This window comes from Microtus pennsylvanicus, chromosome 1 (genome assembly GCF_037038515.1).
Source record: "Microtus pennsylvanicus isolate mMicPen1 chromosome 1, mMicPen1.hap1, whole genome shotgun sequence".
Lineage (NCBI taxonomy): Eukaryota > Metazoa > Chordata > Mammalia > Rodentia > Cricetidae > Microtus > Microtus pennsylvanicus.
This window is the reverse complement of record NC_134579.1, coordinates 187,817,928-187,843,733: the sequence shown is the minus strand read 5'-3', so window position 1 is coordinate 187,843,733 and position 25,806 is coordinate 187,817,928. Positions and strand designations below refer to the sequence as shown.

Here is a 25,806-nt window from a genome sequence, read left to right as displayed (position 1 = left end):
AAAAAAGGAAATATTTTTAAAAAATCTTCAACATCCTTAGCCACAAGGGAAATATAAAGTAAAACTACTTATTGATTTGTCTTACCCCAGTCAGAATGGCTAAGATCAAAACAAAACAAAGCAAATGACCCTAAATTCTGGCATGTGTGTGGGGAAAGGGGGCGCCTATTCACTATTGGTAGGAGTACAAAGTGTTACAGTTGTTGTGGAAATCAGTGTAGACTTTATTTGAAAAATGTAGCTCTACCGTGTGACCAAGTCCTGGCCATATTCCCACAGGACTCTATATTCTACTACAGAGACACTTGTTCGTCTGTGTTCATTGCTGCTCCATTCACAATAACCAGGAAATGAAAACAGCTGAGATGTTGATAAACTGTTGAATAAATAATGAAAATGTGGCCCCATTTACATAATGGACTATTAAAATGAAACGAACTCGGCAGTGGGGGCACATGCCTTTAATCCCAGCCCTCGGGAGGCAGAGGTAGGTGAATCTCTGTGAGTTCGAGAACAGTTCCAGGACAGTTTCCAAAGCTACAGAGAAACCCTGTCTTAGAAAACAAACAAATAAACAAGCAACAACAAAAAAGAAATTTTTAGGTAAGTGGATGAGACTGAAAAGAATTGTTCTGAATGAGGTAACCCAGAAAGCCAAAGACAAATGCCACATTTACTTTTGAGTAAGTAGGTGCTAAGCTTTGTGTTTAAATTGGAGTACTCAGAGAAGTCAGGAAGCTAGTAAGGGCCAAATGGGGTGGGAAGCAGGGGAGGAAGGGGGGATTCCACAGAGGGGGATAGAATGCAGGTGGTATGCAGGGGGAATGGGAAATAATGGAGTTGGAAGGATACGTGAGGTTGGTGTGAAAGTGAGGGTAGAGGAGGGGATTCAGGAGGGGTCACTAGCATCAAAGGCCTTTGAGACAGTCATACGAAAACGTACCATTGTTTCAAGAGTTCTAAAATATAGACATACACAAATACCACAAAAACGTTTAAGTGCAGCTACCCTGTAACAGGGGACAACACTCCTCCCAGACATCATAGGCTATTAACAGAAGTGCAGCGCCCGATCTGGGTCACCTCTTTTCCAGTTGCTTGTCAGTGGGGTCCCATAGACCCTCAAACATTCCACAGCGTTGCCTCTTTTCGTTTGCTGTGGCTGTTATAAACACTATGACTAAAGGAACTCAAGAGAAAAAAAGAGTTTATCTCAGGTTATACTTCCAACGCCCAGAGAAGTCACGACAGGAACTCAAGCTAGGAATCTGGAAACAGAAACTGAAGCAGAGGCCAGAGAGGATTGCGGCTTACTAGCTAGCTCTCTGATTCATGAGCAGCTAGCTCAGGACCACTTGCCTAAGGCTGTACTCTCCCACAGCGGGCTGAGATCCTTCCCTCCCCCATATCCCGTCATGAGTCAAGACAACTTCTTGCAGATATTGTCATAGGACAATGTGATCTGGTCAGTTCCTCAACTGAGGTTCCCTTTTCCCTGGTTCCCGGGTTATGTCAAATTGGAAATAGAATCTAACCAGGGCAGTTCCCCTTCAGAATTTGATGATAAGACCATATTGGCGAAGACACCTTTTACTTGATTCATTGGACCTGGAGAAATCAAACTGATTCCAGCCGAAAAGCTTCATTCCTATTGACTAGCAGATCGCTCTATGCCCATGCACACATACTGGCAGGACTAAATGCACTCTGTGGCTTTAAGATGAGGGAGAGAGAGAGAGGGGGGGGGGAGGTAGAGAGAGAGAGAGAGAGAGAGAGAGAGAGCGCCCATGAGACTAGAGAGATAGATGCATGGGTGGTTAAAAGTATCAGCTACTCTTACAGAGGACCTGCGTTCTGTTCCCAGTACCCACAGGACCTGGGTTTAGTTTCTAGCACCCACCGGGAAGCTTATAAGCACTTGTAACTCCAGTCTCAGGGGATCCAATGCCTTTTTCGGACCTCTGTGGGGACTCGTGCACACAGTACACAGACATCCCTGCAGGCAAAGTACCATACACATACAATTAAAAATAGGATAGCAGACATGACATTGGGAGAGAAAAGTGGTGGTGGGAGATGAGGGGAGGAGTTTGAGGGATGGAATGAGAAGTGCTTTTAATGAAAAGATATTATACGCATATATGAAAGTTTCCTAAAGTAAAGAAAGGATGGAAATAATGCCATGGGGGAAAAAGATCATTTTCTACCAGATAGAGTCCAGCCTGGTGCACACACACTCTCTCTGTCACATACACATTGTTACATACTTGGTAATAAGTTTTAAATGACCTTAAATCAGTTCTTCAAGCTAAATCTTGTTGGCTCCCACACAAAACAGCCCACTTACAGATGTAATTATCTTATTAATATTCTTTAAAAGCGGCATAGTGCTCGGTACAGTGGCACACGCCTACACTTCTAACTTGTGGAAAAATGGAGGCAGCCTTTGCTACATAGCAAACTCAAGACCAGCACAAGCTACAGTCTTGGCATTCTACTGCTGCGATTAGAAACACAGCGAGACTAAAAGTAGCTCAAGAAATAACTTACTCCATTTATACTTTCACCTCACAGTCTATCACTGAAGGCTTACCCGCAGGCTAATCTGAAGGGGGCTTTTTCTCAGTTCAGTTCCCTCTTCTAAAATGACATAGAACTCTCCAGAACCTAAGATCTTGATATATTGTCTCAACCTCTTCCCCCTGAAAACAAAAAGAGTATATAGAAATTATTTACACAGCACAGCAGAGAATATCATAGTACTATCTTTTTATAATAACATTGTTATATCATTTATACGTATGTTCATTTCACCATTTTGCAATGGTCTTTGAAAAATCGTTCATCTGCAGTCGACACCCTAAGAAGAGTGTCAATTGTCCTCTTCTGTCTTTTCAGGCTTGTTCCTTTGAGGCAGGGTTTCTCTCTGGACTTGGTCCTTCTGTGTTTTGGTATAGGCTTGTCCACAAGCCTCAGGGTGGCCCCTAGGTGTCGGCCCCCTCTGTGTCGGCCCCCTCCGTGTCTGCCACCTCAGTGGGAGCTCTGTAAGCACTTGCCATCCTATGCCTGCCTTGTTACCTGGATGCTAGGATCCGAATTCAGGTTCTCATGGTGGCAAAGCAGCACTCCTCACCATGAAGCCACTTTCGTAGTTGTGTGCATCAAGACCTATGGAGCCCCAAACTTCTAGGTTTAAGTTCAGGGGTGTGGTATAAACCTGCGGATTTAGCTACCTGTGGTAGGAAGATCGCTCAAACCCAGGAATTCTAGGCCAGCTTTGTCAACACAGTGAGGGTCTGTGACAATACACAAAAATGAAAACAGCTTATTCCACTTATTCTTAACATGGAATCAAAATTGCAAATATTTAGTTTCAAGGTCTGTGAAAATAATGAGTCCCTGAAGTTTGTTTTATCAGCCTCAAGGTGCATAAATACTTGAAATTTGCAGCGGGGGGCCTTAAAGGTTCCCCTGAAGCTTGAATGTTGAAAGGCGTGGTTCCCAGTTGAAGGTGCCTGGGGAGGTGGGAACTTTTGCATGTGGGGCCTAGCTGGTGGAAATTAGGTCCCTTGGGGTACATCAGTGGAGGGTATATCAAGGTCTCTCAATTTTGACTTCTCAGGTTCCACGAGGGAGGTAAGAAGCTTTACTCCATGCGCTCCCTACCGTGACGCCTCGATACCCACCCAGAGCCGAGGGCTGAGGGACCGTGGACAGAAACCTACGACCCCGTAAGCAAAAATAACCCTTCTAAGTTATTTATTTCAGGTATTTCCTCGCAGCTACAGAAGATGACCATGAATTCCCAGCTCTTCTTCACTCGAAATGAATGTAATCAGGATTCCAGTACTTGATACACATCTTATCACACACACTCTGTGTACTCAGTGTCTGGGACTGCAATCAAGGACAGCAACCCAGGTGCCTGGCGCACAACAAATGCTAGCCGTTATTGCAATAATTTTACTACTTACGAGAATGATGTTAGTAAGTGACTTTAGTTCCCCTACTCTTTTCTTTTTGACGTAGCAAAAATAATATCCTCCCTCACTTTTTCATAGTTATCGCGAGGAGCAACTAATAGAACACACGAATGCCTGTTGTTACCTGGAAAGTATCTTCGCAGGCAAGGCTTTACTGCCTAGGGCTAATTTTATGTTGTTAATTTTACAACGGTTAGGAAAGAAAAGGTGATTTTGGTGAAGGTGAATCACTAAAGGAGGAAGCAAATGACTAGAGGAACACAGGTGAGGGGGGTCAGATGCTGGAGGCAACGAGCTCACACTAACAGCTTGACATGCAACTCAGTAAAGATGAAATAAGTAGAAAAAGAGATAGAGGTCCGATTGTACAAAAGACCTGGGGGAGATTCTATCCACGTGTGTGTGTGTGTGTGTGTGTGTGTAAAACTTTCCATTATTTGACCCGTTAGATTTTTCTGTTTTTAAAGACATTGCCTCATCCCCGTTTGCTTTGCAACCTAGGTTCCCAAGCCTCTGCCTGGAGAAATCCTGACTCTCAAGGCTTAAATCTCCTCTCCTCCGCGGGGTTTGCCCACTCTCTCCTGCCTCTCCCACAGGAAGAATAAATGGTTTCTTTTCAAGCCTTTCCTGTGAAAGCGCTTCTTTCACAGGAGACTGAGGGGGACCCAGCTTTCCTTATTCGGTTTCCTGGACCTGCTCTACTGTCTCCCACGAAATAGGCACCCGGCGAAGGTTTAGTCAGTGAAAGCAGTTCGAAGAAAGAACTTTTAGAAGTTGAGAGGGCATTTAAGGCCAGGATTCACAGAAAGAACGCCTCGCACACACGCACTGGCAATCATTATCTCCAGGGTCGCTCCGAGGCCGAATCGGGCCCCCGCGGCGGGGCACTGGGCCTGGGAGCCGCGCGAATCCCTCGGGAAGGGCCCCCCCTCCCACGCCAGTCGGCGCCGTGGGCGTGGCCTGCCCTCGGGGGCGTGGTCTGCCCGCGGGGGTTTCCGTGCCCGGGGCGTGCCGGGCGGGGGGATGTGGGGCGGGGCTTCCGCCAGAAGGGGGCGGGGTTTGCGCGTTGAGTTCTCTGACGGCCCCAGTCAGGGAATTTCAATTTGAAACCCGGCGGAGGGTGGAGGCGGCAGGCGCGGAGGGCCGGCGGCCGGGGCTGAAGCGGGACGTGTCCTCGGGGCGAGCAAGCTCGAGAGGGGCGGTGTCCGGGTAAGGAGGCGAGCGGGCTCCGGGGTGGCGGGCGGCGTCCCCTCGGGCTGCAGGCGGGAAGTCGACCCCGGCAGGAAGCCCGGGACCGCTGTCCCAGGCGGGGGAGGGGGCGGCTGTGGGCCCTTCTCCCTCCCAGCCGGGACCGCGGCGCCCGTCCACCCTCTCTCCGTCCCCACCTCGGGGTCACGCGCCGGGGCCCCGCCGAGCCGCAACCGAGGCGCGCGGCTCCATCCTGGGCGCGGGGCTCAGCCGCGGCGGCGCCTTGCCCGAGCATGGCTCGGGGTCGCCGGACACGGGCCCGAGGGGCGCGTGGGCGCTGCGGGAGTCTGGGAGGGCGCTGCGCCGGCCCCACGCGCGCGGCAGCTCGGGCCCACGCGGGCGACCCTCCGCCTTTGCCTCCGCCTCCGCCCCCGCCGGCTGGGAGCTGCGGGCTAGCTCGCACGTTTTCGGCGGCGAGCCTTCCAGCTCCCGACACCAGGCCCTCAACCACTGATGGCTTCCTTTTCTCCTGCGCTGGCAGCTGAGGGATGGGAGCAATTTAGGTGCGCTGCAGGGGAAGGACGAGGTGGAGGAAATAGCGGAGCCCGGTGGCGTTGAGGTCGGCGTCTGGGGACCCCCCTCCCCATCCTTGATCCCAGACGTCTGCGGGGAACGTTAATCTTTAAGTGTCCCCAGATGCCAGCCTCTGGCGGGGCCAAGTGTTTTTTTTTTTTTTTTTTTTTTGGCTTTGGTGAAGTTAGAAGAGCTCTCGCCCACAGTGTGTTATTTTGGAGAGTGGTCTCTGTGTGTAGCCTTCGGTACAAACTGAGGAAGCCCGTCACCAAATCTCTTCATTTCAGTAAATCTCTGTCACCTTAACAACATTCCCTGTTTTTTAAAGGTCCCTGGGTGGGTGGTAGGGAAAGTGGGACCTAGGGGAGTTGTGTATATGTTTTCTCCTTTCGCAATCAAGGTTTTCTCTGTTACTTGAACTTTCTAGCATGTGAAATGTCTGGTGAGCAGAGCTGTATGCTCTTTTTATTGAGATTAACCAAAAACAACAGAACATCAACAAAACTTCTGTCCCATTTTTCTCCATTCATCTTTTTTCAGCCCTTCCTGTTTTTGTAATTCTTTAGTGGGGTATGCTATCTCTGTATTCTTTATAGTACTGAATTGACAGTTTTTTTTTAGCCTACCCTGTCAGATATCCCCATGGGTTTGAGGGAAACTTGATCCGTTTCTTGGCTGTGGGAGATGGGGTTGAGAATTCTCAATATTTGTACAGGTTTTCCTGGGGGGGAAGAGTAAGGGACAGTACCATTCAGTTTGTTTGCAGACTCCTGCTACGAGAAATCTCTGATTTGCCCTTGGCAGCCACTGATGGGGGCTGCATTGAAATAATCCTGTATCTTGGTAAGGGTCAGAAAGTCTCTCATCAGGCCACTAGTTTGACAAAACGTCTAAAGAGAGAGGCTGTGTCACCTGTCAGGGATAGGGTGGTCATTTCCACAATTCAGTTTGAGAGCCACTGGCAGACGTCTGTGTGCTTTGGAGGCTGTTGGAGAACTGGAGGAGTAGTAATGGCTTAGAGTAGTGGTGTGGATTTTCGCTAATTTCCTCCTATTCTGCTTTCCTCACTTTGCAAGAAGAATTCCCTCTGAAGTCAGTAGTGGTCTCGTGTACAGACTGACTGCTGAGGACACTTTCTCTCCTTTGAAAGCAACTCTTCCCCCGACCCCAAGAAAGACCTAATCATAACAGTTCTTTAATCGTTTGCCTCTACTAGAAGTAGGACACTGTGTGCAAGAGAAAAAAAAGTAGGGGTGATTGAGCTATAACACCCCTCAAAGCTTTTGGACTCTAAATTAGGTGGGGGTTGTTTAAAAGAATCAAAAGCGGTACCATTATTTAACATTACTCATCTTAATAAATTTTTCAGTGACATGTTTGGTATTTCTGTAAGAAATGTAAACTGCTATGGGGTACTTCATAATAATTGATTATGGATGTTTAAAGTCCGAATTTTTAGGTCCAATTAGAAAGAAGCCCATTTGGAGCTTTTAGGGGAAGAATCTGCCACCCACCCCAAAATAAGTACAGATAGAAAAGTAAGGAACTCAGAAGTCTTGCTATACCTTGAGAAATGGCTTCAGACATTTTGTTCATCAGTGTTTCCTGTTACATGAGCATCTGGACCAGGGAGACCCAACTTTAGGTTTGTGAGAACACTAGCCTACCAGCTTCGCTTTGCTGACCTGAGTTGGTGAGGGTGGTGTCTTCTTCTTTTTAATGTAATGTTCTCGTGGTTTACCCTTTCCAAATTGCCAGTTCCGAAGATTTGAGTTTAGAAACCTATCCAGTGACCGGAATGTAAGAAATAGATATTTAAAAATCAGAACCACGTCCACGTGGGCTACCCAAACTCATGCTTTCAACTAAAAATACTTACGAAGATGACAAAGCAGTCTTCAACCAAAATATTTATTGGTAAATTTTCTCTGTAACTAGTAATTCTGTCTAGTTATGCTTAACATTTAGTCTGCTCTGAATCACCACCTCATGTTGCTGTGGCTAGTGACCTACAAAGGTTGTATCTTTGCCATTTTGTTTAGGAATGTGGGGTTCATATTTTATGTAGTTGAGGGTTTGATTTTTGCTTCTGTTTCCACAGTAAAGCCTGGACTTTTTCTTTATTTGAACTGAGGTAGCTGTGGGTCGACATTTTTAAAATATAAATTGCTAGTTTTTTTTTTTTTTTTTAAGTAAGGCAGCAGAAGATTTTAGAGATCAATACCAGCAACTGGCATGTTGCCTTTCTGAAGTCTGTATTGTTTGTTAGAGAAAACAAAGGAAATGTGCCTATCTCCTCCACCCCACCTCTGTTTAGAAACAGTTCCAGTGGACTTGCTTGCTGTTTTTTTCAGATTGGAGTTTCTGTACCTAACCACTGGGTACTCTTAGTAGATTTAAATACCTCTAGTAAATGTTTATTCTGGCTTCCATAGTCAGCAAGGACTAGCCAAACCCTAATTTACTGCTCTTTTATAGAATCTTGGAATAAACCTCAGGGCTGAACTTTTAGCAGTCAGCAAATCTAGTGTTAGCCTCCTCCCTTCTCTCCTCCACACAGACCTTTCTGCTTCTTTAGAAGATACCAGTAAATTGGGGATTTGTATGTGATTCCTTCACAGATTGCAGACAGAGCATCCTTTGGGAAGGCCATGTTTTGGCATGAACCAGTAACTTGATATTCATAAGATTTCTGATTTGTCTGTCTGGGAAGTGTCCCAAACTAAAATCTAAGATGGAGTGAGTGCTTTGTGTCATAGGGATGTGGCCATCACAGTACCTATTAGTAGTGTGGTTGCTTAGAAGTCATTAAAAAAAATACTGTCTCCAATGTATCTAGAAACAATTGACCATTTGGGGTAGGTTTTTTCTGTAAAGTGTGTGTATTTGTGTGTTTTGTATGAGGTAGAAGGGAATATATACATACACAACACACATTTTACATGTATGTGTTAGATGGGGAACCTTTATATTATACTCGCTAGTTGAAATATTAATTCACTGTCATTTTTACATATTTTTTTAAAGGTTTGTTTTATTTCGTGTGTGTGATTATTTTACCTGTGTATATGTATGTGTGCCATGTGAGTGCCTAATGCTCACACAGGCCAAAAGAGGGTGCTGGTTCTATTGGCACTGGAATTGCAGGTGGTTGTTAAGATCTGCAGGAGCTGGAAATCAAACCTCGATCCTCTACAAGAGCAGCAAGTGCTCTTAACTGCTGAGCCATCTCACCAGCCTTGAAAGTATTTAAAAAACAAAACAAAACACAGGGTCTGCAGCGGTTTGGAGGCACATGCCATCCATCCCAGCACTCAGAAGGCAGAGGCAGGCAGATTTCTCTGCGCTCAAGGCCAGCCTGGTGCACGTTGTGAATTCCAGGACAGCCAAGGCTACATAGAAAGGCCCTGTCTCTACCAAACAGAACAAAAAAGATAATTTAAACAAACAACAAAAACCTAGAGTCTCGTCCAGTTCAGGATGGCATTGAACCTACTAGGTGGCTAAGGTTAGCTTTGAACTCCTTGTCTCCATCTCTGAAGTGCTGGCATTCCTTGAAAGCTTGGGTTGACTTGATAGAAATTGGTCATAGCTTAGGGAGAAACAACATGTAAATAACAAAGAGAACTTGCTTTAAAAAAAAAATCTCTGGTTATAGTTTCCCCTTGGCTTTGGATCTGTGTAAGTTTTTTTAATGGGTGTTTTCCATGTCTAGCATAGTAAATCATCTATACAATATACACTGTTTTCCTGGTTTGAGGAATAGCATTTATTTTAACAAGAGTTTTTTTTTTTTTGGAAAAAAAGTGAGAGTTTTTTTTTTTAATTTTCCTATCAGTACATTCATATTCTCCTGTTTTTTCCCCCTCAAGATGGACTAGAGTTAATTTCATATTCTCAGTACTGTTAAGTATGCTTCACTTTTTAAAAAAATTTTTAGCATGTTTTTCATTTAGCACCCTTTAGGTGTCTTAAAACATGGCATGTAAGAGGAGGCAGAATAGAGAAAAAAATGGCTTATAGCCATCTTTTTCAAACCCTAAATTCAGGTTTCCAGATCTCTGGATGCACTTTGGAGCTGAACCCATCAGACTTAACGACAGTGCTGGGTTTGCTCATTTTTGTAGAGTCACTAGTGTTTGACCAGTATTCCTTTCATTAGTTTGAAGACATTCAAATGTGATTTATATTTTGCCATTGTTCTTTGTCTCCTCCCGCCCCCCCTTTTTTCCCCCCCTTTTTTTCCCAAAGAGGCTACTTCTTAAGAAGACACACACACATGCACTGACCCTAAACTTGGTCAGAAGGAAACTTTGACATTTCTTAATTCACACTCTTGCCCTGAGGACACAGAGAAGGTTAGTGAGAATGTGTTGTTTGGAGTATGCTTCGGACTCTAATAAGTCAAGGAGTTAGGTTATGTTTGGGTGAATGAGTACGTGAACGAGGTTACTGTGAGAGGTGAGGGCACACGGAGAAAGATAAAATATGGATATGAGATTATTTGGCGGGGTGAATCAGAAAAAAGTTTCAAATTGCAGATCTACTTGAGTCCTTGTTTTCTAAGTAACCATTACAGATAAGGTTTCTGACCTTGAACGTGGAGCAGTGGAGGACCTTGAGCACCCGTTACTTGGTGCTGGGGATTGAACCAAGGCTGCACTGTAGCAGCAGAGCAGTGTCCCCAGGTCTAGTTCTTAAATGTCAGATTAGGAAATCAAAGTCTTCCGAGACATCCTGTTCCCTCTCTGTTATGCTATTGTACTTCGGTCACTTATTTTTTCCCCCCTGCTTGATTGTGCTTACTTCCTTTCCATTGAATTCTGTAGGTGATCCCTTTTGTGCTGTTGTCAAGGTGAAACTGAATTCTGATAGACAATCTTAGCTGCTTACATTCTTACCTGTGAGCTTAATGCCTGCCTTTATTTCCTTAGAAATTTCCCATGGTAGAGTTGTTGACTAGAGAGGGTCACTAACAAATTTGTGCTGTTTGGTGTTGGCTAGGCTGCCACTCTGCCAGGGACTTTGAGCAAAGAATTTTACAGAGGCGTTTCTTTAATGGTGATTTTGTGTGTATGTGTGTAAAAGTCTTACTTATCTCATAGAGTGCTATGAGATTAGATGAGCCAGTGTCTACAAAATGCTTCACATAGTGCCTGACGTCTGTGAGAATTATTAGGTTATGAAAAGACCCAGTGGGTCGCATGTGATTTTGTGGTAAGCACATTTTTTTGCAGTAGTCAGGAACCAGTTATCTGTGTGGAAATGCAGTCTGATATGAGGCTAGAATTTCCTATGGCTGAAATCCCTTTTTAAAACTATTTTTAGTACGGTATCTTTAGCATTTTTGAACTTTTACAAAATTATTGACTTAATCTTGTCCATTTTTTTAAAGTAATGCACAAAGTGGTAAGTATGTAGTAAAACTCTTGGGATCTGGTTTCAACAATTCAGGGAGAATGTAGTCTTTTTGTAGTGTTGCCATAGGTGACAGATCCTGAGTATAAAATGTTTGCATATGCTGTGTTACGACATCTTTTCCCTGTAGTTGGAGTTCACTTGTAACAAGGCTCATAGTAAGGGGCTGTTTTACTGATTGTTTAAACTCTGGCAAACAACACAGTAAAATGTAACCTTTATAAATCCAATACATTGTTTTATGTGTGAAATATACCTGCAGACATATATTTCCTCAGTATAGCGTTTAATTTTAATCTAACATAAATACCTTTATTTTGGGTAGGAAACTTGGAGGGTGGTGGCAACCCTGGATCCATACTCCTCTGGCTGGGTTGTCAGCCAGACAGGGTTGCATTGTATTTTTGCTAATTCTTTCTTGTCTCAGGTCCCTCCATTTCTTTTTTATTTTACCCCTAAACCAGTGGTTCTCAACTTTTCTAATGCCCTCACCCTTTGATACAGTTCTTCATGTGTGGTGACCCCAGCCATAAAATTATTTCCTTGCTACTTCACAGCAGTAAACATGCTACTGCTGTGAGTTGTACTGTAAATATCTAATATGCAGGGTGCGTGGGGGCAGGACCCACAGCTTGTGAACCAGCGCTCTAGACCATTTCGTTCCCGTGCGCTGGGTGAACTGAACACTAAATTTATTCTCCATTTATTGAATAGCAGTTGAAAAGTGGAAACCGCCTGGGTCAGTGTGAACGTAAAGCGGCTGATGCTTGCAGTAGGGCTTTCCTCCTTGGTAGCAGTCATTCTTGCCTTTCCCTTTGTGACCGTAACTTTTGGGTCATGATCAGGGTCATGATGGACGTGTTCTCCCTCTGCTTTGACTCTAGACTTCCTCATCTACTGTTAAGCAGTTGCTTCATTGTCTAAAGCCTAGTTTTAGACTCCCATAGCCCGCAGCTGGGCCTGATTTCTATATTATTTGTTTTTTCAGCATGATGTTCATTTCTTCCTTTCTGTTTCATTATGCATCATCCTATCAGGACAGGCTCAAGCTGTAAAGTCCTAGGGATTTTGAAGAAAGGAAAGGAAAATGGAAGCTTTTATTGGCAAGCAGTATTGATAGACCTTTTAAATGCTGAGAAAGAATGGGGTTTGAGGACTCACAGAAGGTAGAGAAGTGTGTATACCATGTAAAAATGGTCAACAAACAAGTCTGACCACCTCTTGCATCTCTGGGCACAGTGAGCTAATCTTGGTTGTTTGGTCATTTTGATCATTACCAGATGTCACAATTGTATTTTTTCCTTTTGATTTCAGTTTTAGATGATAAGCATTATCTTGTAACCTTAATTGGACACCATCATTATGCTAAACATTTCTCAAAGTCACAGGGTTGTTCATTTTTATTTATGTTCATGATTGGTGTGTGTGCGCGCCTGAATGTTAGTGTGTTCACAGTGTTTGTGGTTGTCGTTGGAGGTCAGAAGATGTTGTAAGAGTCCCCTGGAACTGCAATTCCATATTGTGAGCTGCCTAATTTAGGCACGTGTGGTCCAAACTGAGGCGCTCTGCAAGAGCAGTAAGTTTTCTTAGCCGCTGAGCCATCTCTCCAGCTCCAGCTGCTTTGATTTCTTAATCAGCGTGCCAAAGGTTTAAGTGGGAGGCACTGAGACAGGGTCTCAATGTGTAGCCCACATGGAGTTCAAACTAATTTTGTAGTTCAGTCTGGTCTCAAACTCTTTTTATGTAGCCCAAGTTGTCTTTAACTTGTAATCCTCCAGCCTCAGCTTCCTGAGTGTTGAGATTATAGGTATATACCTACTGTGCTCAACTAGTCAAGTGTCAATTTAATCAATGTCATTTTTTATTTTTTTAAAAAAGATTTATTTATTACGTATACAACATTCTACCTCCATGTATGCCCGCATGCCTGAGGAGGATGCCAGATCTCATTGCAGATGGTTGTGAGCCACCATGTGGTTGCTGGGAATTGAACTCAGGACCTCTGGAAGAACAGCCAGTGCTCTTAACCACTGAGACATCTCTCTAGCCCTCAATGTCATTTTTAAAAGTTTTATCTTATTTTTTTATTTTACGTGTATGAATGTCCGCCTCAATGCATGTCTGCCTGGTTCTTGGGGAGGCCAGAAGAGGATGTTGGATTCCCTGGAACCAGAGTTGTAGACAGTTGTGAGGTACCTTGGGTGCTGGGAATGGAACCTAGGTCCTCTCCAAGAGTAGCAAATGCTCTTAACCATCTCTATTCTCCCAGGTGTCAATAATTGAAGTTTTCTTTGGATCAAGATCCAATTAAGATTTGAACATACAGTTCATTGATATGTCTATCTGCCTCTTTATTTCTTATTTTTCCTCTCGCTTATTTGTTGAAGAAGCCTAATTTGTTGTCCTGAGTGTTAACCACAGCTTGAATTGTGCTGTTTTCGCTGTATGTAGTAACCTATTCCCGTGCCCTGTATTCTCTTTTGATTTGTTATTAGATCTAGAAAAATGATCTGATTTTTCTTTCTTTTTCCAGTTCCTGTACAATTATTCCCTAAGCATAGGCTTTTATTTGACACATGTTGCTTAAAGATTTGTTTCTACATTTATTTATTATGTGGGTTTATGTCTGTGTAGGTAGGCTTGCATGAACCATGGCACACCTGTGGCCATTAGAGGACAGTTTATGGGAATGAATTCTTTGTGGGTTTCAGGGGTTGAATTCAGGTCTTCAGACTTGGTTGCAGGCCCTTTTACCCCCTAAGCCGCTTTCCTGGCCAATATCTTCTGGGGCTGTCATAGAATAGATAGGTTTGTTTGGTCTTATGGGCTGTCTTGTTTTTCTTTTCTTGGTTCCATTATAAGTAACCAAGGGCAGAACCATCCACAATCAGTGGCATGTTAGAAAAGAAAGAGAAGTTCCAGAAAACTAAACCAGAAAATAAGAAGGCTGTTTTGGACTATATTTTAACTGGTTCGTATCCTTAATCCTTTGGAATAGCTGGTATGCAATTCATTTCACAGAGAAGGTCAGGCTTGAAGATTGAACAAGTTATTCAGTTCACTCCGTGTACATGTTGGCCGAATGTTAGTTTTGTACAACAGGGCCAGTAAGTTATTTGATGCTGTTCTTAAGAACTGGACTTCATCATGGAGTCTGTTGGCATCTTCAGCATCTGTTTTTTGGAGGAGATAGGCTTGTTTTTTGGCTGGTTTTGTGCCCCTCATTTCTTCCCTAAGATGTGATCTTGAAGCTCTGAGTATCGAGTATAGCATGACTGAGCACTACTCTGGATTGTGCGGTTTTTACTCTTACTGTGATTGAACCCAGGGCTGCATGCTTGCCAAGCACATCGCAGAGCTACATCTCCATACTCAAGTGGGGAATGACCTTCATCTTGCCTTTCATGTGATGCTCCTCATCTGTTTTTCCAGCGTAAGCAAAATGTGCCAGAGTTTAAAGCATAAAAATAAAGTGTGACTTTCTCCCCTTCCCAACTAGCGTTTCCTTTCATGTGGTTTTACACTTTTTGCTATTTAATTCACAGTGGACATGGCACTCCCTGCAGTACTTTCACGTGATTTCGGAATACAGGGAAACAGCAGGCAGACCAGAGCTAAGTCTTCCTGACGGCTTTCAGCTCCCTGGAGGCCACGGCTTTCCATACTTCTGATCTTGTTTTCTGCTGTGTTTGGTCTCTAAGTAACACAATTTTCTTGTTTTTTGAGTTTTGAAAAAATGATGAAATACTTTTCATTTTATTATTTGTTAAAGGCTTGTGTATTTTTTAAGGGGACAGGACATGCTGGAAGTCAAGAATTTGGTTTCCCAGGCATTTAATAGCCACTGTCTGATGTCCTCGGCCCATGTGGAGGTATTTTTGTGCATGAGTAGTTGCTTCAGTTGATGTTTCATTGCCGGAGCAGCCGTCTTGCTGCTGTTTCGCCACTCCAGTTTCTTGCACATATAAATAATAGACCTATTTGCTTTACATTTTGATTAGAGTTAGCTTCTGTTAATCTGCTTTCATACAGATCCACACTCTTTCCATGCTTCAACTTAGATTAACCATGTAAAGTGCTTTGATTATACTGTAAAAATCCTTTCTCTAAACAGTCTATTATATTTTATCCTGAAGATTGTTTTGTTTTTGCCTTGTTGGTTTGGTTTTCTTGATATCAGCTATTCTGGAAGCTATAAAATCCCTGCAATTGGGGCTGGAGAGATGGCTCAGAGGTTAAGAGCACTGATTTCTAGAGGTTCTGAGTTCAATTCACAGCAACCAGATGGTGGCTTACAACCATCTATAATGAGATCTGGTACCCTCTTCTGATGTGCAGGCATAACATTATGTATAATAAAATTTAAAAAAAGTTAAAAATATTCCTGAAGTTAGACTCAAAAATAATTTTTGATTTCCATCTGAGATTTGTCTGTGTGTGTACAGGTGTACATACATATGCACATGTGGATGGGGTCACTGTCTTTACTGTCAGTGTGTATATTAGACCAGACTGGACAGGGAGCTCCAGGGACCCACCTTTCTCCCAATGCTGGGATTGTAAGTAGGTGTCACCAGATGTGGATTTTGTGTGTGCTGGGGATTGAATTTAGATCCTCAGGCTTGCACAGCAAGCTCTTAACTGATGTCTCTTTCCCTTCCGCCATCCTTTCTGGGCTTTTTATTTCTGGAACCTCTGTATTTTGGGGAATTTCTAATCATCTTTCTTCCTGGGTTCTGTGTCTTCTGTGCTTCTGTTTCTTGATTTAACGCTGAGTTCACAGGAAATTATGTAGCAGTTGTTCAAGAAGGTGTAAGCGTGAGGGAGGTCAGTTTAAGACGCCGGTGTGTCATAAAGTACTCTTCCATTTTCAGTTGGCGGCTTTTACGTTTGGCTTGTATAGGTTTCCAGGCTGGAGATTGCTTACCCACAAAGCTTGAAGGCATATTTGGCAGCCCTTCAAAGTCTGTATTAACTCTGTGTTATACCTCAGGCCCTCAGAGGTACCTGGAACCTACAGGCCTAAGATGCTTGGGACTTCAGCTGTTAGTTCCTTTTGGGTTTCCCCAAAGCAGTAATTCAGGTTACAATTTCTAAGTCAGACGTTTTGCACATTTGCTTTCCATTTCCCACTGTTCTGTTTGCTTATCTTTTCTTATGCCCCCCCCCCCATTTTTTTTTTTTTTTTTTGCCCAGCTGGCCTTGAACTCTTAGTGGTTCTCCTGCCTCAGGCTCCTGAGATTACTGCCCAAACCTAGCTTTCCCTCCTGTTTTTAACATTAATTTTTTTTTTACTTTTATTTCTTAAAAAAGAAAACAAACTGTCTTTTTTCATTTTACATAGCAATTCCAGTTCCCACTCTCTTCCCTCCTCCCATTCCCTCCACCTGATAAAAGAGGATAAAGCACAGAGTTTTGGGTAAGGTCCAAGGCCATCCCTACTACCTCTAGGCTGAGCAAGGTATCCATACAAAGAGAATAGGATCCCAAAAAGCCAGTACAAGCAGTATGGATAAATCCTGGTGCCACTATCAGTGGCCCCATAGTCTGCCCCAGTCATACAACTGTCACCCATATTCAGAGGGTCTAGTTTGGTCCTATGCTGGTTCCTTCCCTGTCCAGTTGGAGTTGGTGAGCACCCATTAGCTTAGGTAAACTGTTTCAGTGGGTGTCCTCATCATGGTCTTGACCTCTTTGCTTATATTCTCATTCCTCCTACTCTTCAACTGGACTTTGGGAGCTCAGCCCAGTGCTCTGCTGCAGGTCTCTGCCTCTGTTTCCATCAGTTGCTGGATGAAGGGTCTTTGATGATATCTGAGATATTCATCAATCTGGCTACAGGGCAAGGCCATTTCAGGCACCCTCTCAGCACAGCAGCAATAAATAAATGGGACCTCTTAAAACTGAGAAGCTTCTGTAAAGCAAAGGACACAGTCAATAAGACAAAAAGGCAGTCTAGTGCTTGAGAAAAGATCTTTACCAACCTCACATCAGAGGATTGATCTCTAAAATATATAAAGAACTCAGGAAATTAGACATCAAAATTTGAAATAATCAGTTAGAAAATGGGGTACAGAAATAAACAGGATACTCAAGAATCTCAAATGGCTGAAAGACATAGCCTTAGCCATCAGGGAAATGCAAATCAAAAGGACTCTGAGATACCATCTCAACACTAGTCAGAATGGCTAAGATTAAAAAAACCCACCAATGATAGCTTATGCCTGAGAGGATGTGGAGTAAGGGGAACACTCCTCCATTGCTGGTGGGAATGCAAACTTGTACAACCACTTTGGAAATTAGTATTGCAGTTTCTCAGAAAATTGGGAATCAACCTACCTCAGGACCCAGCAATATATACCCAAAGGATGCTCAATCATACTACAAGGACATTTGTTCAGTTATGTTCATAGCAGCATTATTTGTAATAACCAGAACCTGGAAACAACCTAGATGAAGACTGGATAAAGAAAATGTGATACATTTGCACAGTGGAGTACTACTCAGTGATAAAAAACAATGACACCTTGAAATTTGCATGCAAATGGATGGAACTAGGAAAAAAAAAACATCCTGAGTGAGGTAACCCAGACCCAGAAAGATGATATGGTATGTACACACTCGTAAGTGGTTACTAGCTATAATGCAATGGATAACAAACCTATAGTCCATGACCCTAGAGAAGTTAAGTAACAAGATGAACCCTAAGAAAAACATATATAGATCCACCTGGAAAGGGGAAAGAGACAAGATCTCCTGACAAAATTAGAAGCATGGTGGTTGGGGGAGAAGGGAGGGCAGAAATAGGAGGAAGGGAAGTGGAGAGGAGAACTTGAGGGAAGGGATAGTCGAGATGGGGAAGTACAGAGATGAGAGCAAGGAAAGAGACATTTTGGTTGAGGGAGCCATTATGAGGATAGCAAGAAACCTGGCACTAGAGAATTTCCCAGGAATCCACAAGGATGACCTCAGCTAGTTTTATTTTTAAGGAAGTAGAAATTAACCTATGTTCAATTGTCTGGATTTATGGTTTTGTATTTGTTAAAAATAAAATTCAGAGGATTATTGTGGTACTTAACACAAACATATTGCAGCCATAATAAAACTATTTCTATCTATTTCCTGACTATGTGTAAAAGCACATAGAAACATCAGGTAAATGAGTCAATAGAGTACAGGACTGATTGAACAGAAGAAGCACTTCTTAGAAGAGGTCAGGACACTTATTTATACCATACAGGTATGTTTCCTGTGGTAGTTCAAGAATTAGTTTGATATAAACTGTTTATATATGATATAATTATATATCTGAAGTAAATTTAACAAAACACAGTAGCCACAGATTTAGTGAATATGTACCTTTCAGAAATGAGTCTTATTTTAGAATAGTAAATTCTTAATTTGCCTGTCTTTAAACGGACACATAGTGCCATATATAAATCTGAATTTTATCTGTGCATTAGAACAACTGTACTGCAAAGTGAAAAAAATCTTCATTGCTAGGTAAGGTGTAATTAGGAGGAGGTTTTTAAGTAATGTGAATATGGATGTTAAGGATGTTTGTGAGTGGATTTTGGAGATGTTGAGGTGTAAAAGGGATCCTAAGTAAAGTTGTAGAGTAGGAGTGTCTGTATGGCCCAGCCATCTAGGAATAAGAGCTAATAGCTGCAAGTGTGTGGTTCATGTTAAGTTGCCCAGTGGGTGTAGAGGTTTATAAATAAATTTAGAGCCTATGTTCTGTATCAGAGAAGATATTGCAAGGGTCTCATAATATGGCCAAAGTATCTGAAGTGCCGTTGCCATATCCTGTAGTTGACTTCCTTCTGTAGATGGAGATGTTTCTTAATGCCATTATCCCACAGCCTATCTCTTCATGTGACATCTAGAATCCTCCTGAGACATGCTATCTCAGACACATTCAGCCACTGTTCTGAGGAGCGTTTTATTGTCCAGGTTTCATAGTTGTAAAGAAGACAGCTCAAGAGCAGGGTCTCATATACTTGTCATTTTGTTACTGTTATGTCTCTTGCTGACCAAACCTTTCCTAGTACCTGGAATGCAGCCCTCGCTCCCGTATCTGCCTATTGACATCTGAAATAGTTCCCTCCTTTGAACTGAGGTTTCCTCCCAGATAGACAAAGCTGACTGTTTGCTTGAGGTTCTGATTCTTTATTACACTGTTAAAATCCTTGTGAGCTCTTCCCATGTGTTGTATCTCAGTCTTCTCAATGTTTACTTTCATGCCAAGGGTTTCATTTACTTTCTTCCATCACTCTATTTACCATGGCCTGCAACTCATTTGGACTTTCAGCAAGTAGTGCTGTGTCATTGGCGAAATGCAAGTTTTGATTTGCACACCACCTATCTGCATGCCTATCTGATGTGAATATATGTTTTATTACCATTGGTTAATAAAGACGCTATTTTGGCCAATGCCTTAGGAGAATACAGCCAGGTTGGAAATCTGAACAGAGATACACAGATAGATCAGGCAGAGCCACAGAGACTCCATGTTGCTGCCAAAGGAGACAGGTGCTGGAACCTTGCCTGATAGGCCACAACCTCATGGCGATACACAGAATAATAGAAATAGGGTAATTTAAGATGTAAGAGCTAGCTAGGAGTGCACCTAAGTCATTGGCCAAGCAGTGTTGTGATTAATATAGTTTCTGTGTAATTATTTGGGTCTGGGTAGCTGGGGAACGAACAAGCAGTCTTTGGTTACACCTATCTCTGCATCCTCCAGGGCTGTTGTGATTATTAATTCCAGGAATATATTAAAGAATAGTAGAGGACGCATCTACAATTGTTTTAAACTGTTCACTTAGTTCTCCACAGACTTTGACCCGATGCAAAGGTATCTTTATACTTGAAATGACCAGCTGGGTCCTCTGGAAACCTGGGGAATTTAGTACATGGGTAGAAAGGTCGACAAAGGCTACCTCACACAAAGGAAGAGTCCTGGTCAATTGTCCTCACCAACTCAGACCACAAAACCCTTGCAGCTCTTACTTCATTGCTATTAAGTCTAACGACGAAGTGGATGCACATTTTAATGCGACTTAAAGACAAAGATTAAATATTTAATACAGGATTTAGGAAAGTTTTAAAAGGTGCACAGATTACTGAAGTTAGAAATGCATCGCAGGGCTGGGTATATAGCCCAATGTAGAGCATTTGTCTAGTGAGACCCTTGGTTCTGTTGTGCAACAGGAAAAAAAGATGGGGCATAGTGGGCGTGTTTACAATTCTGTCACTTAGGAATGAGAAGATGGAGGCAGAGTTCTATTCACCTTCGCTTTTATAGTGTGTGTGACGTTAGCTTTGGCTGCTTGAGATTCTACTTCAGGTAAAAACAGAACCCTTCAAAAAAATCACATTGGGTAGGTTCCAAGAAAGAATTTTTTTGGTCATGCTTTCATACAGTTCTTTTTTTTCCTTTTTCTTGGTAATAGTGCAGTTACGTGCTGACTGTGACAGACTTTTCCAAGTGTTTCCCTTCTCTCCTTCCCACAGCGTCTCCCTAAGCAGCCCAGATTTCTGGCTCAGTCTTCTTAGTACTGGATTATAGGAGTACCCGGCTTGCTTCTTTTATTCTTCTCTTTAGTGTCTATTAATTTTAAAGTTAGTTTTTTTCCCCAACAGAAATTCTTAGAACATTTTGTCATTTGACTGTAAGGATTTATTTATTTATTATTTTAAGTTCTGTTCAGGAGATATGACAGGTAAGGAAAGCAAGAAGCCAGGAAGAGGTTAAGTGGAAGTCACTCAGTGGTTCAGAAATGGACCGACAGGCATGGCCAGTCTCTTTTGCTTACAGTTGTTCCTTCTCCGTTGTGCTCTTGCTCCTCATAAAGTAGCTAATTGGAATTTTCTTGGAGACCCAGGAAGCCTGCCAAGTTTTGTAGCTAAAGGGATGTCCTGTAGCTTTTATATATTTGCATCATGAGCCCTGAAGGTAGACAGACTGAGGTCTTCCAAAAATAGCTCAATAAATGTGTCAAGGTTTTGAAATACTACTGAAAAAACAAGGAAGTCTAGTGCTGTGGGGGTTATTAGAAAATGATGCCAAATGCTTTCAGAAGTGTTTGAAAAGCAAACGTGGCCCTGGTTGTATCTAGACAGTGTTCATAGTCTGCCGAGGCTTTGGGAGCCTGTATTTATTATGATACTCTGGTGCTTTTTTTTCAGGGCTTCTAATCTGCTTAAGCGCTTCTGCAGTAGAAAGAAAAGCAGCTAAGTTAATGGCTTCCTGGAAAAGTATCCTTGTAATTCACTCCTTTTAATGAAGAAAAGAAAAACTTTCTCTCCTCCATAAACTAGATAAAAATTATGTGTAGGAAAAGTTAAGAGTGTCAGGTAATGATTTGAGCCTGTCTAAAGAAGAAATCAAGATTTCCCTATATCCTTGTAGCCAGAACTGGTTTTGGATCATGGCCATTAAACTCAAAACCAGTAAAACTTATGTCTTTATTTTCCTAATGCCAAGCATGTCTGTTTTAAATTAGGTACATATGGGAATGTGAAAACACTAGTTTCTCCCTAAGTGCCCCCACCTTGAAACAGGAAGCAAATGAGGTCTATGGAGGGAGGGTGTTTTTAACTTCTGCAAAGGGCTGTCAATTTGGTGCACGTGCAGTGCAGATGTGACTTGCCTGACGGTACCAGTTCACTTTCATCCTTGGTGCTATGAGCTTAAAAGACTTAGGGTGGATTCTAGACCATTCTGTGGATCTGTGACCTGCGTGTTACCTGTTCTGTGCAACACACAGGACAACAGTGGAAGATGCTTTCTTTTTAAGAACTTTTTTCTTTGTATGTCTGTATGTAATTTTTTGAAGCCATTTTTTTTAAAAAAAATATCTGCTGGCCTTCTTTAATTTGGAGGTAGTACCTGGCATAACATTATCAGTTATGGAAAAGTGATGCCTTTTTGCCTGAGGCACTCTCACGACAGTCTCTGGCCTCTAGCTGAAGCTGGCTTTGAACTCCTGGTTCTCCACACACTTTTCCAGTGCTGAGATTTTAGACATGTGCCGACATGTCCTTCTCTGCTTCCTTTTTGCATTCTGTTTGGAAAGTTTACAGTATGTTTAGGAGTAGAGCGAACTATAATAGAGAGCCCTCAGCAGTTAGCAGTGCTAGCCTGGAAGTGTTTCATGTGTATTTCCTCTCCACTCCCTGACTCTCACCACTGCTTACCCATAATATTTTGAAGCAAATCCTAAACATCATACAGTTTCTTATGTAAATAATGTGGGGAGCCCTGTTATGTACTACATGGTATCCAAGGTTCATGTTCATAACAGATTCTTTTTTGCATTACTAAGTAGTTCATTTATAACATATTTAGTTGTCATGTGTTTGAAATAAATATCTGAGTATTGTCCTTGTCACTGAAAGCAGGTTTGTTCAAATATAGCGTTGTGTATGCTTTAGTCAGTACTAGCAATGGAACAGACTACAGTACAGAAGTAAACTGTGTCAGAGAAATTCTCAGTGATCTCCAAGACAAAGCAGTTGAGATCTAATTGTAGTGTATGTTTCTCTTTGAGACAGGGTCTCTGTGTACCTCTGACTGTTCTGAAACTTACTATGTAGACCAGGCTGGCCTCAAATTCACAGAGATTGTCCTGTTTCTTTTCCTTTGCACAGAGATCTTTCTTGTCTCCCAAGTGCTGGTATCAAAGTGCACTACCATACCTGGCCATTTGTGTAGTCTTTTTTTTTTAATTCTTTTTTTATTCTCACATATATTGTTTCCTGACCGGAGGGCCATACCCCCCACCGCTAGTACATTCTTAAGGTTATGTTGATGTATATACATACTCTGCCTGGCTCCAATTTGAGTTTATTTTATATTTCCCCCCCTTTTCTTCCTTTCTTCCCTTCTGTCCTTTGATGGTCTGTGGTTCGTGTGAGAACTAAAAGAAATGAGATACTTTTCTTTCTGTTGGCAAAGGTTTTATGTTTATGTTTGACCAGCATTGCTTTCCTTAACTAGTAAGTGGGCTTTTTATGGTGAAAGTCACTTTATATTAGTGTGCACTGTAAGTTCCATGTAATGATAATCTCTTAGTAAAGGCATTGAATCATGAGCACTGATAACAGATGGCCTTGCTTGATCCTTCCTGGGTGCCTGGCATGACAGTTTGACTTGATTGATTGAGTACTGTGGTAACACAGTTTGGTAGAAATTGTTTGTAGCATGAATAATAAAAACCCAGTGCCAGATACTGGGGTTCAACCTGAAGATCAAAAAAAAGCAAAACAGCCAACCACATAGAGAGACCTTTTACCTCTACCAGATCTTCAGGCTAAAAGGGTAAGATACCTCTACCAGAAACTTAACAGAATTAAGAATTCTTGGGGTCATTCTGTTGATTAAAGACAGAGCAGGGCTTTGAACCTGGCTGTTTAGGTCTAGGCCCTTCTGTTCTAAATACGTAGTCTTGTATTATCCTGAAGACTGTAAGCTCCTTCAAAGTTGTTTGTATTCGTGCTCCTCCCACCCTCAGCCAATTCTGCTTTATTGCAGTAGGAAATCATTTGATCCCTGGAGGAGAGTTTTTATCAGCAGCTTGAGAGCTGTTGAGATTCGTCACTTACTCTGTGACTGGTTTGAGTTAGGACTGGGAAAGTTATTCAAGCAGGCAGAGAGTTGTTGGTGACCGGTAGTGTCTACTTTTGTTTCTCTTTTTTTCTGAGACACAGTGTGTGGTTTAGGCTGGTCTTGTACTCATAAATAATTCTCCTGCCTCGGCCCCATAAATGCTGGGATTACATGCACCCAACTTTTACCTTTAAAATACATTTTTTTTTAGTTTTCATACAAGATAATGGATTTCATTGTGACCTTTTGTACAACTGTATCATACTTTGTTTTTATGCCCACTCCTCTTTATCTTCCACCATGGAAAATAATTAACTGCATTCATCATGCAGTATCATGGGTTTTGTAGACATTTTTATTCAAGCACCTTGGCCATGGTCTTCATTCGATATATCATGTATTTTGACTTTCCACTACCTTCCTTACCTAACCTGGACCTTCCTATTTCTCACATATTATCCCTTCTACCTTTATGCCGTGTGTATGTAAAATCTTGGCTTATTTACAAATAGTTTTAAATCAACATTCTATATTCAAGAGAAACTTGATCTCCACTTTTGTCCCTTACTCCATTACCCTAGTTGATCCCCACCCCCGCCTCTGAAATGGAATGTGGAGTCCATCTGGAATGCTGACAAGTCACAAAGACAAAAAGACCCTGGTGAAGGCAGTAGCCCAAGGTACTGGTAGATAGTGAGAACTTGTCTTCAGTTGGGTGCTCTTATTTTATGTGTAGGAGTGTTTTGACTGCATGTATGTCTGTATGTCACATGTAGTCTGTTCGTGGAGACCAGAAGATGGCGCTGAAACCCCTGGGACTAGAGTTAAAGACAGTTGTGAACTGCAGTGTGGGTACTGTGACTCAAATCTGGGTCATCTGAAAGATCAGACAGGTCTTTCAATTGTGAGCCTCCTCTCCAGCCCTCTGGTTTTGTTATTTCTTAATACCACCTAGGGAGTGTACCAGAACCAGTTGAAGGATGCTATGATTCCTTCCTTCATTTTCTGAAGTCAGCCTAACCCAAACTTCCGATAAAAACAGATGGAACCACTTACAGATCTGAGAAGGTAATCTCCTCAAACAACACATCCAAACACAAATTACATAAGAGTTTCTAGTCTAGGTTTGCTTTCTGAAAGCAAAGGGAGAAAGCACAGCTGCCTTAATAGTCCTGTGGCCCACAGACCTGGCTTGCAGTTACAGCAGTCTCCTCTCACACAGTGACAGGGATGGTTCAGTTTTGTTGCTTAAATTTCCCACCCACCAAGGAAGTATCCTTAATTTTTTCCCTCTTCTTTCTTGGCAGTGGGAAGTAAAAAGGTTAAAGTGTGAAGAGGACAAGTTAGAGAGCAATCAAGATGTGTAAAGAAATCAAGTAAATTTGCTCTGCAGTGAGCCTCTGAAGGGTGTTGCTAGCCTCCTTTCCTTCCTCCCTTCCCCTCCCTCTTCTTTTCTTTCCCTTCCTTCATCACTCCCCACCCTGTTTCTTTAACTGGAACGTTGCAGATACAGAAATAGAGGAGACAGTAAAGTGATGGACATCTGTGCCTTCATCCCCCGCATGTCTTCTGATGCATTTCTGAGTTGGGATGGGGCTGTACTGCTGTCCATTGGAATCTTTCCCTGTTCCATCTGTTATCAGACTTGTGGCACAGGGCATATCCTTTTTCTTTCCTTTATCAATGCTGGTATTTTTTGCTAGTTCTGTTATGTATTTTGGTTGTCTCATTTTTAGGTAGCAGTTGAAGGGATTTATATGATAGATGAAGATGATGTAATTATGTCTTCGACTGTATTTCTTTTTAAAACAAGTACTTTTTATAATAGTATAAAAAGCATGGAGGAATGAATCTCACATACCATTTTTCATCTGATTATCAACATAATGACTAATCTAGTTTCTTTTCTGTGGCATCTAACCCACATGTCTTCCCCTAAATCTGTACCAGATTATTTTAACACACACACACGCACCTCAAAACAAAAAATGAAAAAAAAATGCAATATTTACTTTTATTTACTTATGTGTT

The 25,806-nt window shown here is 42.3% G+C and overlaps 1 protein-coding gene across 36 annotated transcripts in view; it reads left to right on the top strand.

The window, feature by feature from the left end:
• Nucleotides 1-5,015: 5,015 nt before the first annotated feature.
• Nucleotides 5,016-25,806, top strand: part of Epb41l2 (erythrocyte membrane protein band 4.1 like 2) — a 171,032-nt gene continuing 150,241 nt past the window's right edge. For 30 of the 36 annotated variants that reach the window (XM_075947344.1, XM_075947335.1, XM_075947313.1 and 27 more), the window contains exon 1: nt 5,056-5,192. The gene's annotated coding sequence lies outside the window, so the exon portion shown is untranslated. Of the gene's footprint in view, nt 5,193-25,806 lie in introns of all 36 variants that reach the window. The other 6 variants (XM_075947354.1, XM_075947272.1, XM_075947124.1 and 3 more) reach the window with 3 other exon arrangements.